The sequence below is a fragment of the Nelumbo nucifera genome, chromosome 7, assembly GCF_055504915.1.
Source record: "Nelumbo nucifera cultivar China Antique chromosome 7, China Antique-T2T, whole genome shotgun sequence".
In the NCBI taxonomy this organism is placed as follows: Eukaryota; Viridiplantae; Streptophyta; class Magnoliopsida; order Proteales; family Nelumbonaceae; genus Nelumbo; species Nelumbo nucifera.
In genome coordinates this window covers 9,891,849-9,910,069 of record NC_142655.1, presented here as the reverse complement: position 1 = coordinate 9,910,069, position 18,221 = coordinate 9,891,849, and the positions used below count along the sequence as shown (strand labels likewise).

General features: G+C 34.3%; 1 long non-coding RNA gene across 1 annotated transcript; it reads left to right on the top strand.

Moving 5' to 3' along the window:
• Positions 1-2,167: 2,167 nt before the first annotated feature.
• Positions 2,168-16,495, top strand: LOC148790149 (uncharacterized). Its single transcript, XR_016078948.1, has 8 exons — positions 2,168-2,514; positions 13,628-13,707; positions 13,789-13,875; positions 14,047-14,285; positions 14,392-14,471; positions 14,553-14,638; positions 15,493-16,203; positions 16,331-16,495. It is a non-coding gene; the product is annotated as an uncharacterized LOC148790149 (long non-coding RNA).
• The last annotated feature ends 1,726 nt before the right edge of the window (positions 16,496-18,221 follow it).

Sequence of the window (18,221 nt, the reverse complement as noted above, 5' to 3'; positions counted from 1 at the left end):
TTTTGCGTTTTTTTTTTTATCATAAGTAACCATAATAAAATATATCAACCTTTAACATATAAGGTAGGGACTAATTAGTGATTACATAAACAAAGTATCGGTTTGACTTTCATACATGAAAGTCAAAAACGAACCGAGTTGTCGGTTTATTTTCTCACACAAACTGAAACTGACCGGTGGTTTTGAAAAACTGACCAACTCGGGTTGGGTTGGGCCAATTTGGTCGGTTTGACATTTAATGTGAACACCCCTAACCCAAATTATTGTTAATAATTAATAAGTCTAGAAATACTATTAATAATTATAAAAAAATTATTAACATGAACAAATTACCATAATTTTTAGGAAAATTTTATTAACAAAACCATCATTATATTACTTCCTTTAAATTATGGAAAATTACCTATAGTAATTATTTAACTAATCAATCAATATTAAAATTATCAAAATGGTTATTAAAATTAATCATCTATGGTAATTAATATTATTCAAAAACCAACAATTGAATCAAGATAATTAGTTAATGATAATTAATATTACATTAATACATCTGATAATTTTTGATAATGATAATTCATATTAAAATTAATATTTCAGATAATTAATAGAAAATGAAAATTGATTTATGACAATTTTTATATCCACTCAAAATTATTTACTACAATATTTTATATTTTCTATAATAATTATTTGAAATAGTAATTAATAATTATCAATTAACAACAATTATTAACAATTAATAGAAATTATAAAAAATATTCATGATAATAACTTTTAATAATAATATTGATAATGATATTAATATTCCTTTGATAATATCTGATATTATTTAAATTTTTATAATAGTTGATATTAATAGTAATTATTTATCTTTGAAAATATTAATAGCAATTAGTACTTATTAAATATTTATGAAAATTCTACAATTTCTAAAAATATTATCAATTTAATAATATATGAAATTATTAATAATTTATTGTAATTATTGTTAATAATAATTAATTAGTATCATCCTGATAATATTTGATATTTCTTAATATTAATAAATAATGATAATAAATTAGTTGAAAATAAATTACTAGAACTTACCAAAATAACCAGTAATTTATGACAATGAATAAATAATTATCAAAAAATATTAATAATTATTATTAATAATATTTTCTATTAACCATAAATTAGTAGAAACTAAATTTCTATAAATTACCAATAATTATCATAAATTCGTAGGAACTGAATTACTAGAAATTACACGAAATCTTCAAATAAAATAACCAAAATAAATTACCAATGATTGTCAAAAATTATCATAAAATAGTAGAATTTTCTAGGAACTAGTAGAAATTATCATAGAATAGTAAGAATGTCCAAAAATATCAAGGTTTTTAAAACTGGACCAAACAAGAACCATTTTGGGGACCGGTTCCCTGGTCGAATGGTCCGACTGTTTGGCCTAAATGGACGACCATTCTGACACAAAAAAAAACAAAAAACAGCAAAAAACCACTATTCAGGCTGACGATTCAATGGTTTGACCGCTCAAGTCAGCGTTTTGTTGGCCAAATCAATGTTTTTTGGCCAAAAACCGGTTTTGGGGTGAAACAGAACCTATCATGTAATAATTTCCTAGTTTTGGGTCCGACTGTTTGGTTTGGTCTGGTTTTGAAAACACTAAAAAATATAACTATACAATAGAAAATACTAGAAATTAGGAGAACTTTGTCAAAAATAACCTGTTATTTCCAGAAAATACAATAAATTACCAATAAGTTATCTTATAATTAGTATAAAAATCTAGTAGAATTTGACCACAAATTATCAGAAAATAGTAGAAATGTCCTGAAATTATTAATAAATTACCAAGAATTAGCACAAAATTACAGATAACTACTATTGATAAATCAGTAATATAGATCATAAAATTAGTATTGATTTACCAAAAATTATCATAAAATTAGTAAAACTATATTAACTTTCAATATACATCATCTTATATTTTTGTCAACTAATTGGATTTATTTCATTTGCCTATAATTTCTATTATTTCATTTTTGTTTAATACAATGTAGGTTTTGCACTCCACATCTTTGTACTTGGTGATGGCATATGATATTAACGTCATTTTTTAGTTTATTAACGTCTACAGGATCCGATTTGAGATCGACGAGTATCCAATTTAACCGTTAAGAGGATCCAATTCGATACGATCTTGATTTCCTTTACCGAAGGCTTTGGCCGGGAGTGAAGGGTCCGAGAACCCATTCTGATAGCAAGCGTAGAAATAGGGGGCTTTGGCCTGGAGTGAAGGGTCCAAGAACCCATTCTGATAACAAGAGTTGAAGTAGGGGGACTGCGATGAATAGCCAAAAGATGCAGGTGAGTTGAGTCGCAGAAGGCAGGGGATTCAGAGGCGACAATGCATCTAACGCCACAAGAATAAAGCAAAGGATCGGAGCCAAAGTTCATCTTAGCAGAGAGGTTCGCCGGCTGGTCATCGCCTGTCTGAATAACTTGGTAAGTTCTGGTCCTTCTCCCAATATTTCCCCTTTGACGAGGGTGGGAACTCTTTATAAGGAGGTAAGTTCTGGTCCTCCTCTCTTGTAGGTTTGTTCCTTTGTTCCCTCCTAAGTTATCTCCAAGGCCAAGTTGTGACTTCCTGCTAAACTTTGTTGGAAGTTGCAGAATAATTTCAGATGGTAGGGGGTGGCAGGGATTGGTTTTCTCATAACCAACTCTGCTGGGACAGTATTGTGGGCTTATAGTGAACCTATTGGCATTACAGACGTGGTTGAAGCTGAAGTCAGAGAACTTTTTATGGGCTTAATCGCTTAAGGATGGCTAGAACTATTCACTCTGCCCCCTTTGTGGTGGAGGGTGATTTGAAGAAATGCCATAGGATGGGGTGCTAATCAAGAAGGGGGGTCCTGGGATTTTGGCCCACCTGCTCAACGACACTCAAGAGCTTTTTGTTCTTTTAGATGGGTTTCTAGGGAACTGAATATGGCTGATTCGTTAGAAAATCAGGGGTAGATAGATAGGGCTTCTTTGTATAGTGGTAACACATTTCCATTGTAATTTTTTGGCTTTTTTGGGCTCTCTATTTTTGTACATTCTCTCATGCACACCCACTCCTTTTGGTTCTCAATGAAAGTTACCTCTTGTCAAAAAAAAAAAAAAACATATTAAGTAATTTAATATAGCAGCTCAATAAACGATCCTTGTCCCCAGACATACATTCTATACATGGTTGATTAGTATATACCATGAAAGTCATTTGCAATTATATAATAAGTATTCGTGCTTATTGTCAGCAAGATATGATTTGTGGCAAATTAAGAAAGATATGATTTGTTGCAAATTTAGAAAGATTTGATTTGATTGATTACAGATTTGAATAAATTTAGGAAAGATTAGATTTGAATAAAATTAGGAAAGTCATATCCTAGGATTAAGGGAAAGATTTAATCAATCCCTAATTGAGAGAGATTCTAGGAGTAATTGAGAGAGATCCTAGGAGTTTGTCTCTCCTATCTTTTCTTATTTAAGTTGTGTGCTCAACATGTTTTATCAACACATTATCACTATAGAAGTATTTCTTCTTCTCTCCCTCTTCATTTCTTCTTTTCTTCCTCTTTATTTTTCCACATGGTATCAGAGCTTTAGGGTCCGATCATGAACTTTAAGGCCACCATGGTTGGCTCTGGTTCATCCTCTTCAGATGCTACCAGTAGTGTGACATCTTTGGAGGGAGGTATTCAGTTAGCGACCATCTCTCTTTCTGAGAATTCTCTTCAAATTACCATTCACAAATTGAATGGAAAGAATTATCTTGAATGGTCTCAGTCCGTGCGGTTGGTGATCAACGGCAAAGGGAAACTCGACTATTTGAATGGCAAAGTAAAACCGCCAGCCACTGATGATCCAAAGTACAGGCAGTGGCGTTCTGAAAATTCTATGGTTACCGCCTGGATGATCAACTCTATGGATCCTGTGGTTGGAAAACCATTCATGTTCCTGTCGACTGCTCGTGATGTATGGGAAGCTGTTAGGGAAACCTATTCAGATCTGGACAATCATTCACAACTGTTCGAACTGAATACCCGAATGTGGAAGATGCAGCAAGGTAAGCGTGAAGTAACTGCTTATTATAATGAGATGATGGCTGTTTGGCAGGAACTGGATTTATTTGAAGAAGAAGAATGGGAAAGTCTGAGTGATAGTGCTCGGTGAAAAAAGAAGATAGAAAGAGGCTGGGTCTTTGTCTTCTTGGCTAGTTTGAATAAAGAACTCGATGAGGTCCGAGGACGTATCTTAGGGCGAAAGCCCTTGCCTACCATAAGAGAAGTTTTTTCAGAAGTGCGTAAAGAAGAAGCATAGCGGCAAGTGATGTTGAAGAATGTTAATGAAACAAAAACTGAGAATGAAGGGTCCGCTCTTGTGGCCCGAGGTGTAGATGTAGATGGAGATAAACGAGGAGGAAAGCAAAGGCGTTGGTGTGATCATTGTAAAAAGCCATGGCATACTTGGGAAACCTGTTGGAAGCTGCATGGGAAACCAACAGGTTGGAAGAAAAATCAGACAGTGACAACAAGTCAGGGGGAGATGTCCACCTTCAAGTAAGCAATTCGGATCTAGGGCAGCAATCATCCTCAGAGTCTCTTCCTTTCACAAAGGAACAAATAGAGCACTTATATAAAATGTTTCAATCTCAATCGTTAAGAAACTCTAACCCATCCTGCTCTCTAGCCCAGTTAGGTAATTTTTTCACTGCAGCCATTGCTTGTACCAAATCTAATGGCTCCTGGATATTAGATTCAGGTGCCACTGATCATATGACCGACACTTCACAATTCTTCTCTTCATATACACCCTGTGCAGGGAATCAAAAGGTTAAAATTGCATATGATTCCCTTGCTACTGTTGCTGGGAAAGGAACTGTGTCTATTTCTCCTTCTCTAAACCTTAAAGATGTCCTACATGTTCCTAACCTATTACAATCTCTTATCTGTCAGCAAACTAACCATTGATCATAATTGTCGGATTAATTTTTGGTATTCTTGTTGTGAATTTCAGGATTTAACCTCGAGGAAGATGATTGGGGGTGCTAAACTGGATGGTGGCCTCTACCTCTTTAATAAAGGATCAACCTTTGGAAGGCAAGACCGACAGACTTGTTTCAGCTCTATCTCTGTTTTTAGTGACAGTGAAGTTTTGTTATGGCATTATCGGTTAGGACATCCTAGCTTTCAATATTTAAAGCATCTAATTCCCAAGTTATTCATGAATAAAAATCATTTGTGTTTTAAGTGTGAATCTTGTGAATTAGCAAAACATCATCGTGCTGTTTTTCCTTCCCAACCATATAAAAAATCAAAACCACTTACCATGATTCACAGTGATGTTTGGGGTCCTTCTAGAGTAACAACTCTTTCTGGAAAGTGTTGGTTCATTACTTTTATTGATGATCATACTAGGGTCACTTGGGTTTTCCTTTTAAAAGAGAAATCAGATGCTGAAACTGTGTTTAAAACTTTCTATAACATGGTTCAAACACAATTTCAGACTCAGATTAAAATTTTTCGAAGTGATAATGGAAAGGAATTTTTTAACAATGTGTTAGGGAATTTTTTTGCTAAGAAATGAATTGTACACCAAAGTTCATGTAATAATACACCTCAATAAAATGGGGTGGCTGAAAGGAAAAACAAACATCTCCTTGAAGTTGCTAGAGCCCTAAGTTTTCAAACTAAGGTTCTTAAGTATCTTTGGGGAGAATTCGTTTTAACAGCCACTTATTTGATTAACAGACTGCCTGCACGAATTTTGGATTTTAAAACACCCATACAGGTTTTCATTGACTATTTTCCAAACTCTCGGCTAGTGACAAGCATTCCCTTAAAATTTTTTGAAAGTGTGACCATTGTTCATAACCATGATCCTAAATGTTCAAAACTTGATCCAAAAGCACATAAATGTATTTTGTAGACTATCCCACTAATCAGAGAGGTTACAAATGCTTTGATCCAATTTTGAAAATGATGTTTGTGACTATGGATGCCACATTCTTTGAAGGAACCTCATACTACAGACACTCCCATCTTCAGGGGGAGAGCAACACTAGTGAAGATGGTCTTTTAGATGGTTCTGATTTAATGTTTGAATTTGTCCATAATGATGTTCCTCACAACCAGTCATCGAAAGAAAGTGAGGCAAAAAATACAAAATCAGTGGAAACAAATGAATTAAATATTGAAAATGAACAACCTCCGGTGATGCCATCTCAAAATAAAAAAGCTGAAACAACAGAGACGTATGTGAAACAGTATAAAGGCCTTGTATATTCAAGGGAACATCTAGCATTGAAAAGGAGAGGCACTATTCCGCAGCATCAACAAGAATCTGATCTGAGGGTGGATCATGAAATTCATGATAATTCTCCAAAAGTACCTGAAAATATTCCTCCAGGTAATTCTAATTCTTCCAATCAGCTTGATCTTCCCATTGCTCTTAGGAAAGGTGTTAGATCTTGTACAAAACATCCTCTATCAAATTTTGTATCTTACAAAAATATTTCACCTTCATATTGTGCCTTTATTTCACAAGTGTCTAGTGTATCCATTCCTAATAGTATCCAGGAGGCTCTAAATGTTCTTGAGTGGAAAGAAACTGTTTTTGAGGAGATGAGAGCTTTGGAAAAGAATGCTACTTGGGAGAAAGTGGATTTGCCGGATGGAAAGACAGTTGTTGGTTGTAAATGGGTGTTCACTCAGAAGTACAATTCAGATGGATCCTTGGAGAGATATAAGGCTCGCCTAGTAGCTAAAGGCTTTACTCAGACGTATGGAGTGGATTACTCTGAGACTTTTTCTCCAATGGCAAAACTAAATACAGTTCGAGTACTCTTATCTATTGCAACTAACCTTGACTGGCCATTGAATCAACTAGATGTGAAGAATGCCTTTTTGAATGGAGACTTGGAAGAAGAAGTATATATGGAGCCTCCAACTGGTTTCACTGAGAAGTTTGGAACTAAGGTATGCAAGCTAAAAAAGTCTCTATATGGACTTAAACAGTCTCCCAGAGCCTGGTTTGAAAGATTCACAAGGTTCGTTAAAAGTCAAGGATATAGTCAAGGACAATCTGATCATACTCTTTTCACAAAAAGATCCACCAAAGACAAGGTATCGGTTCTGATTGTCTATGTTGATGACATAATCTTGACTGGAGATGATATTGAAAAGATGAGCAGACTAAAGCAGAGCTTAGCCAAGGAAATCAAGATTAAAGACTTAGGCCAGCTAAGGTACTTTCTTGGAATGGAAGTGGCTAGATCAAAGAAGGGCATTGTGGTTTCGCAACGAAAATATATTCTAGACCTCTTGAAAGAAACTGGAATGAGTGGATGCAAACCTTCAGACACTCCGATAGAAGTTAAGGCTAAACTCGGAGAAGTTAAAGATGGGGTCCCAGTAGATGCAGGTAGATACCAAAGGCTGGTAGGAAGATTGATTTACTTGTCACATACACGTCCTGACATTGCCTTCGCTATGAGCATGGTGAGTCAATTTATGCACTCCCCGTACGAAGAACATCTTGAAGCTGTGTATCGAATTCTTAAGTATCTAAAAGGCACACCAGGAAAATGAATCTTCTTCAAGAAAAATGAGAAGAGAGGGGTTGAAGTGTATACAGATGCGGATTGGGCAGGCTCAACCACTGATAGAAGGTCAACTTCGGGGTATTGCACATTTCTTTGGGGCAATTTAGTTACTTGGAGAAGCAAGAAGCAAAGTGTAGTTGCTAAAAGTAGTGCTGAGGTTGAATTCAGATCAATTGCTCAAGGAGTGTGTGAGGTTCTTTGGCTAAAGAGGGTGCTAGCAGATCTTAAGAGACCAGTGAGTTTTCCTATGAAACTGTATTGTGATAACAAGGTAGGTATCAGCATTGCTCATAATCATGTTCTACATGACAGGACTAAACATGTTGAGATTGACAAACACTTTATAAAGGAGAAACTTGAAAAAGGAATAATTTGCACTCCGTTTGTACCAACCACGCAGCAAGTTGCAGATGTTTTGACTAAGGGCTGGTTGAGACAGCCATTTGAACTTCAAGTTAGCAAGTTGGGCATGATAGATATCTTTGCACCAACTTGAGGGGGAGTGTCAGCAAGATATGATTTGCGGCAAATTAAGAAAGATATGATTTGCTGCAAATTTAGAAAGATTTGATTTGATTGATTACAGATTTGATTTGATTAAATTTAGGAAAGATGAGATTTGAATAAAATTAGGAAAGTCATATCCTAGGATTAAGGGAAAGATTTAATCAATCCCTAATTGAGAGAGATTCTAGGAGTAATTGAGAGAGATCCTAGGAGTTTGTCTCTCCTATCTTTTCTTATTTAAGTCGTATGCTCAATATGTTTTATCAACACATTATCAATACAGAAGTATTTCTTCTTCTCTCCCTCTTCATTTCTTCTTCTCTTCCTCTTTATTTTTCCACACTTATCGAAAGATGCAAAAATATTTTTCCATCCTATTGATGTCTAAAGTTTTGTACTTCTGGCCTTCAAAGTACTTTAATATAGAGGTCCAGTCCATTAGGGTTCTTTCAATGCAACCAATGGGGGCTTCCACGGCTGAGCTTTTGTTTATTGGATATATGTCTATTTCAGTCTTTCCACATGAAACCATGAGAAAGCTTAGAAGAAAAGGGGCTTCCATGGGTGAGCTTTTGTTTATTGTCATGTTAGGAAGGGGTTTTTGACTCTTGTGCCTTACCATTCTGATTGGTTTTTTTGCTGACACTGTAAGTATAGGACAAACCATATACCATTCTTTTGCCATCTTGGTACTACTGGATCTTCTATGAAACTTGGAAATGAAAGGAGGATGGGGAATAAAAGAGGTGGCCAATGATCCGGTTTGCTATTTCTTAAATGTTATGGTAATACAGCACATACTCTCTCTCTCTCAGACACACACACATACACACTAGAACACATGCACACAGATACCTCTGAATAATGAAATATCTAATCATTCAAATTAGTGTTTTGTGATAAATGAAATACCTAACCATTCAAATTAGTGTTTTGTGACAAATGGGAGACTTTGATAACAATCTCTAAGTAGGTATCATACCATTCCAGCATCATAGATTTACACCAAACAAGGGTTGACTTTGATAACAAATGGGAGACTTTGCTGTTATTTGTTTCTTTTTGCCTCTTTTTTTTTTTGTAAAGTTCCAAATATTGGGGAGACATAGTCATCCTAGTACATCACTTATATTTATATCTAATGAAATTATTGTTATTGATTAAGAAAAGAATTTTTTATTTAAAAAAGGAAGAAACTTGTTTATGGAATAAGCATACCTGTACAAGTTTGTGCAGTCTTTGGCATATTGGGGTGTTTTCAGAACCTAGAACTTCGTACTTGTGCTATTTTCTAGAGAACCAAGTGCTGCTAAAATTTTTTATCATTCCAGATTTTTTTCTTCTTGATGCAGGTTGTTTGTTAAAGGAAAATATTATTTTCTTTAACTGAATAATGCAATTAAACTGTTGATGAGACTGCCCTTTCTGAGAAGCCAAATGTTACAAAACTTAAAACCCAACCAACTATTAGGCCACCATGCTGGTTGGTTGTTAGAATTTATGAACCATTGGGACATCAAAATAGAATGGAATATTAACTGGGCCTGAATTCTTAATTCCATCTTGCACAACAAGTATGTTGGACCCAAAACTATTTAATATACATCGACCTTGTTATCTACATTTTGTTGTTGTTGGGATTCTTCTTGACCTTTCTTTTACTTGTAGAGAGAAAGAAGTAGATGAATGGAATGTTAAGAATGATTTAATTGGGCCTTTCTCCATTAGATTCCAGCAACTAACATGCTTGTGTGCATAGTTATGTATTGCAACTCTTTGATGTTATTAATTTGCTTACTGAATCCATTTATCGAAAAAAAAAATGCTTACTGAATCTAATTACCTAACAAAATTTTACTTATTAGGGTAGAAGATGGGAACTTTGTTAAGTACTTGGTATTTGATGAAGGTTGTCTTGCCTGAGTCAGCTTAATAATATATAGGTTTAGGTTGGTCCCAACTTCCAAGTTAGATAGGAAGATGAAAGCTTTATTGGTTAGGGGATAAGTATTATTTACTTTCTAAATCTGTTATGTGGATATTTTATTGCTTTGGCAAAGGAAACCCTTTACATATTGTGCTCATTTTATTCAACAATCAAGAATACTATGCTGACCCCCAACCCCAAACAGTAAAAAAATGTTGGACTGACATGGGAGTTTTAGCAAAAAAAATGCTCTATACCAAATTGATGTAGGATCACTGGGTAATCTTAGTAAAGTGTACCTGGTTTAGGGTCAAAGGTGAAGAAGGCAAAAGTTTAGAAAGTTTGGAAAAACTAAGACTGTGTTTGGTTTGAAGGAAACCAAACCTGTACAATTAGGGAATTGATTTTATTATTTTCTGATCTACATTATGGATTCAATATTTAACAAATGGTGATCTGCAATTGTTATGTGCAGAGAGAGAGAGAGGTTGGAATTTATCTTATGTCTCTCTCTCTCTCTGATGAGTAACTTTTGTGCTTTATGAGTGATGTTTCTTTTAAGCTTTATAAGGGAGAGGTTGGAATTTTCTTTTAAGCAATTGTTATGCATCTTCAATTTTATTATTATCATCTCGAATCGATATTATCCTTGTATTGGTTTCAAATTTCTCATGAAATAGATAGAAGTTACTGAATTGAATGTGTTCTCCTCATGTGCTTAGTGATTTGCTAGTCAAATTGCACAATACCATGCATGTTTTTGTGTCTACATATATTGGTTTCATCTTACTATATGGTTGTTATGCCATTGATGTGTAATATTAGCCTTATCTATGGTGTTTTTGTTTTTACATATATTGGTCTCATCTTACTATATGGTGGTTATGCCATTGATATGTAATATAGCCTTATCTATGGTGTTCTTTCCACCAACAAAATATCATATGCATTTAAAAATTGAGTTCTGGTTATATTTCAGCAGTTAAGAAATACACCTACGAAATTTACTTACAAATCTAGTGCCTCTGAAATTTAGTAGTTGTACAGAGAATGGAAAAAATGGATTATGGTCACACATATTCTCTTGAAGCAAACTACATATCAACTTTCTGTTTCTCTCTTATTTTTCATCAAACCAAATAAAACTTAAATCATTTGTTATTACCTCCACCCAATATATCCTGTTTTTCCATTTCATTCATACCGCGTTTGTGTATTTTTTGAAATTTTAATTGGAATGAACATTCCTGTTGATGGTACTGACTAGTGCGTCTGAAACTCTCCCTGTAAAGCTTTGCTATCTTCAAGGGTAAGAAATCCATCCTGGTTTAACCCATGCAAGTACTAATGTATTCTTACCAGATGAACCTTTTAAAAGATTTTCATGCAAATACTAATGTTATTAACATGAACAGTTAACCATAATTTTTGAATAATTTTTAGGAAAATATTATTAACAAAACCATCATTATATTACTTTCTTTAAATAATGGAAAATTACCTATACAAATTATTTAATTAGTCAATCAATATAAAAATTATTAAAATGGTTATTAAAATTAATCATTTCTGATAATTAATATTATTCAAAGATCAACAATTGAATCAAGATAATTAGTTAATGATAATTAATATTAAATTAATATATCTGATAATTTTCGATAATGATAATTCATATTAAAATTAATATTTCAGATAATTAATAGAAAATGAAAACTGATTTATGAATTTTTTTGTATCCACTCAAAATAATTTACTACAATATATATTTTTTTATTTTCTATAATAATTATTGAAATAGTAATTAATAATTATTAATTAACAACAATTATTAACAATTAGTAAAAATTAAAAAAAATACTCATGATAATAATTTTTAATAATAATATTGATAATGATGTTAATAATCCTTTGATAATATCTGATATTATTTAATTTTTTATAACAGTATTGATATTAATAGTAATTATTTATTTTTGAAAATGTTAATAGCAATTAGTAGTTGTTAATTATTTATGAAAATTCTACAATTTCTAAAAATATTATCGATTTAATAATATCTGAAAATATTAATAATTTACTGTAATTATTGTTAATAATAATTAATTAGTATCATCCTAATAATATTTGATATTTATTAATATTAATAAATAATTATCATAAATTTTTTGAAAATAAATTACTAGAAATTGCCAAAATAACCAGTAATTTATGACAATGAATAAATAATTATAAAAAATTTATTAATAATTATCATTAATAATATTTTCTATTAACCATAACTTAGTAGAAACTAAATTTCCATAAATTACCAATAATTATCATAAATTAGTAGAAAATGAATTACTAGAAATTACATGAAATCTTCAAATAATATAACCAAAATAAATTACCAATGATTGTCAAAAATTATCATAAAATAACAGAGATTTCTGGAACTAGCACAAATTATCATAAAATAGTAGGAATGTCCAAAAATATCAAGGTTTTTAAAACTGGACCAGACAAGAACCATTATGGGGACCGGTTCCCTAGTCGAATGGTCAGGCCGTTCGGTCCGAACAAACAACCCATTATGACAAAAGAAAAACAGCAAAATCAATGTTTTTTTGCCAAAAACTAGTTTTGCGGTGAAGCAAAACTGGTCAGGTGATAGTTTCCTGGTTTTCTAGTCCGACCATTTGGTTTGGGCCGGTTTTGAAAACATTGAAAAATATAATTATACAATAGAAGGCATTGCTACTGGTCAGGTGTAGTTTTGGATTTCTCGAGGCATTGCTACTTTTGGAGAAGGGCTTTCCGACTCCTATGCCTTACCATTATTTCCTGTTTTTGGTAACAATGTAAGTATAGACACATCCCATGCTTAATTGACTTCCATTTTCTTTTAATTTTTTGGAATAAGTGGCTCACTGTTTCTCATCAAGCATTGAGTGGTGGATGGACCGGAAATTGACCACCATTCAAGATAGGGTTGTCAACGGGTGGGATCCGGGTTTGGTTTAGGTAGAAGCACTCCCGAATCAATCATTAATCGAGACAAAATCATAGACCCAAAACCATCCATTTTGACTTAAAATTTAGGTAGAAACAATAGCATAGGTTAAAAACCAAACCATATAAACATTAAAAAAAACCACTTTTCTTATTTAAATCGCAACCTAAAATTTAATCTTTAATAATATATCATTAATAAAATTGATAGAAAAATCCAAAATTATTTATATGTTAAAACGTTAAACACCTTTATGCATCTATCTATCAAATTTTACACTTTAAACCTATGATAAGAGAAAAACTATAAGAAAACAAAGGAAATATTATATATGGCTAACAAAATAATAGGTTTTGGGCTTGAATCAATTCGAAGGGGTGAGAACCGTAAAGGACACTTGAAAGTGATACGGATTCGGAAGCAACACAAGTATGTGATTGTTGTTGAATGTGTGCACCCCTAAATTTTAAAATTTTTAGAAGAAAATGTTTGTTGGTTGTGGAGGTGACAATAATATCCTTGGTTCTTATGGGTGCAGGCACGAAGAATGCTCGACTTGCGGGCAAGATGCGCAACCTCTCGCGGCAATACTATAAGGAAGCCGATCAACTCTTTGATGTAAATTTCTCGAATCTTAGGCTCATTTGGTGTTCTCTTGTGGTTGTATTGGTTTCTAAATTGCTTGGGTTATATGTGCAGTTTTAGATTGCTCGAGGCATTGCAAATTTTGGGGATGGGCTTGCCGACTCCTGCGCCTTACAATTGATTTTGGTTTTCAATTTCATTGTTAGTATATGAAACATCCCTACCTTAATTGACTTCTTTTATCTATTAATACCATAGGATAAGTGACTGGATGTTTCTTGAGGTGTGAGGGTTACTAATTGCTCTATTCCGGTAGTTGTGCATGTAACATTTCTTAATTCTCAAATACTCCTCTTGACTGGCATATTCAAGCATTGCTGCTTTCAAGAATTTTGCATCCGCGGAGTTGATTCAAGCATTCGAATTGTTGTAGCAACCAGCCATGGCCTCGCATACGCTGGAGTCCAAAATGAGCCCCTCCAACCCATTTCTTCTATATACACTCTTAAACCTTTTCTTCTTCACCTATTTCTGATTAGATATTCTTGACAGGTGAATGGCGTAGGCGCGAAAAGGAGATTCGGAATTGATACGGATTCGGAAGCGGCTGGGTATGTGTTTGTTGTAGAATGTCCACGTTCCTAGATTTTAACACTTTTGGAATATAAGTTTGCCGGTTGTGGAGGTGGCCATAATATCCTTGGTTCCTATGGGAAGGTACGAAGAATGCTCGATTTGCAGGCAAACTGTGTAAGCTCTCACGACTTTACTATAATGAAGCTGGTTCAATCTTCGGTGTAAACCTCTCAACTCTCCACTTCATTCTGTGTCCTGTTTTGAGTTTATGGCTTACTAATTTTCTCTGGTTATATGTGTAGTTTTGCATTGCTTGAGGCGTTGCTAATTTTGGGGAGGGCATTCCGACTATTGCGGCATACTATTGTTTCTGGTTTCCGTTAATAATGTAAGTATATAGGACACATCCCTTGCTTAAAGGACTTCCATTTTCTTTTAATTCCTTCGGATAAGTGACCAACTATTTCTCATCAAGCTTTGAGTGGTGGCTCAATCGGAAATTGTCCGCCTTTCAAGATAGGGTTGTCAACGGGTGGGATCCGGGTCCGGTTTAGGTAGAAGCACTCCCGAATAGATCATTAATTGGGACAAAATCTTAGACCCAAAACCGTCCATTTTAACTTAAAATTTAGGTTGAAACAATAACATAGGTTTAAAACCGAACCATTTAAGCTAAAAAAACCACTTTTCTTATTTAAATCACAAACTAAAATTTAAACTTTAATCATATATCGCTAATAAAATTGATAGAGAAATACTAAGTTACTTATATGTTAAAACGTTAAACACCTATATTTATCTGTCTATCAGATTCGACACTTTAAACCTATGATAAGAGAAAAACTATAAGAAAACGAAGGAAATAATATATATGGCTAACAAAATAATCAGTTTTGGGCATGAATCGATTCAGGAGGGGCAAGAACCGGAACCGACCCAATTATTTATTTCAACATAATCATGGAGTCGGATCCTTTATAAATGGTTGGGTCTATTCGGGCCAGTCGGGTAGACCTGAACCGTTGACAGCCCCTTCAAGAACATGAACGATGAGAGCGATTGTGTTGCAGCAAGGTTGGTATCCCTTTTTCTTCTCCCTTCGGACCTGTACTGACCTTTCAAAACCATACTCGAAGCTTGTACCTTTGTTATTGAAGCATAAGATTTTGTCCTGCGAAGTTGATTTTGGATTCGCACGAAGTAATAAGTTCTCCTAATGCAGTTTTTGCCTTGTCATTGCAGGAACATTCTAATGGGTTCGCATTGTCCACCCAACCAAACAGTTGGAATTGGAATGACCCATCAATATTCTAATTCCAATTCCAAGTATCTATTCCTACAGACCAAACAGGCCTTGATTCTCACCACTCTTTCATTCTAACAATGCCCACCCTCAAATACTAGCCTTGTTAGTCACACACAATGAATTAGACCAGACTCGTAACGTGATCTACCATTTCATTATGGGGATTAAATATAACGTATATTATATATGATTACAAGTTTCAATAAGGTGGAGCCAGTTTCATGGTAAGATAACAACGTGGCAGTGAATTTGGCCCACGTCCTCTTTCCTAGCTCTATATATGGCGGCCATGAGAGAAGCCCAACGATTGCACCAAAAACCAAACTTAGAGAGACAGAGTGAGTGAGAGATTGAGGAAAGGAAAGAAGAGAGAAAGAGATAATGGCTGGTTCTAAGTATGGTTGCTTGGCCTTGGCAGTGTCGTTGGTTGCCGGAATTCTAATTTCCGGCCATCAGGTATCTGCATAGGGTTGGGCCACAGGTTCCACCATCGCAAGCTTGTTGTGATGTTGTGAAGAAGGCTAATATTCCATGTTTATGTCAACACATCACCAAGGAGGTGGAGCAGATGATAAGCATAGATAAGGTCTTCTACGTCGCCAAATACTGTGGCAATCCGATTCCCCAAGGAACCCCATGCGGAAGAAGTAAGCAAGACTCAATCTCTTTAACCAATCCATCATCAGTTATCTCATTTAATTTGTCATTCTCTTCCTTTCTCCTAAGTAAAAATTGCTTTGATTCATTAAATACTGTTTGTTCTTTTGCTTTCAGGTTAATTGCACAGTCCCAAAGGAATGGAGTTAGATGAGAGAAGTAGAAGGAATAAAGGAAAATATTAATTTGTATTCTTAATAAATGAAGTGGGCAAGATTTTGTACGAGAAACAACCATTTTCATTTGTTCTATGTACCCACACTTACTAATATATAGTTCTCATATTTTATTTTCATCCAAGTATTTTGTGTTTGGGAAAATGCTATGTAGAGGGTCGGATATCAAAGTGGGCCATATGAATAATCCATCGGTGGGATGTGAGTCCAACATGCTCCATCTTACTCCTCAATGAGACTCGTTCGAACCCTTAATTAATTAAAGCGAATAATTAATTAATGACTTGGACTGTTAAACGAGGGAGTTCTCCAATTATTGGATAAATAAAATTTGAATTCGAATTCGATTAAATATTTGAATATTTGATTCGAATTGAATATTTGAATATTCAATTCGTTAAGACTCCTAGTTCTCATAATACCTTTCATTCTAACTTTTTATCTTTATAGTTATATACTAAACAAACTAGCAAGCCATAGCCCAAAAAACTATGACACTTCATCTGCATGCGCAACAGATGACTTGCTTGGATTTTCAAAAGCCCACTTTAATATCCCTTCCAAAAGATGGTTCAATTAAATTGTCTACCGCAGCTTAAGAGATAAGCTCTAATTGGGTACATACTGGTATATATGGACCTCCCTGTACCTTCTGGCAGATGTAGTTTAGCTGATAAAGTAGCAAAATTATCCAAATACCCAACTTTGACTATTTGGGAGGGCTGAAGTGCATCGGCTTTTGGCTTTCTGAGGTAGGATCCACATGGACAACTAATAGGCTGTATTTGGCAAAAAAACTGGAGAGCCCAAATCAATTGTCTATGTCATTTGAAGGGATTGTCTGCTTCAATCTCTTTGAATAGCTTATTGGAGTGCAATTACACACTTAATGCTTCGGTTGAATTGGACAAATGGACAATATCAACCAATAGTGAGCCACGGTGTTATGGGGCTAGTCAACGAGGCCCTGTGTGGCGTTCAATTGTGTCAAGAAAACCTACAAAATAAAGCAACAAGCAACTAAAGCAACAATGCTGGCACACATTACTCAAAAGGTTCTTTGTATTGCATAAAATAGTGACAAACACATGCATACAGTTTATTGTCGAGGGTATCTCGTGCTTAACCTTTACACATTCTTGATTCACTTGACTACCTATTTCCCCTCAAAGAGTAAGAGCTTGTTCGTTTCCTCTTAACTCTTATTTCTTAAGATGAACCTTTTAACTTTAAGAGAAAAATGGTTGTTTATTTCCTCTTATCTCTTATCTCTTAAAGTGCAATCATACAACTTTTTTGTTTTTTCAATGATACCCCCAAAAAAACAAACAAAAACTCTCATATATGAGGTTAAAATGGACATTTGATAATTTTCAGAATTTAGAATTCAGAATTTAGAACAACATTCTTTTCATTTAGAGTTCAGAGGAAAGAAAAGTTCAACAATACCAATATACCTCTTAAGGTAATTATTGTACTTTCAGATATCAGACTTCAAACCAAACGAATAGGCCCTAAGTTAAGCTTTTGAGGGAGTGACAGAAGAAAACATCAAAATGGTGAAAAATCATATTATATAATTATAAAAATGCCATGGACATTTCTCCCATACAAAATACATGTATTGCCCCACCCAAGACACACTTGATGGTGGCATGATGGCACGTCCCTGACACTTGATGGCATGGCGAAGAGTTCCCTTGCGACAGCCTCCCCCACTCAATTTAGTCTTTGTCCTTGAAAATTAGCTTTTACTTGCTGCTTAGATCTATTGTTGGTGAAGAAGGATTCTTTGGCTATTCTGCGAACATTATTTCTTCCAATGCCTTGGT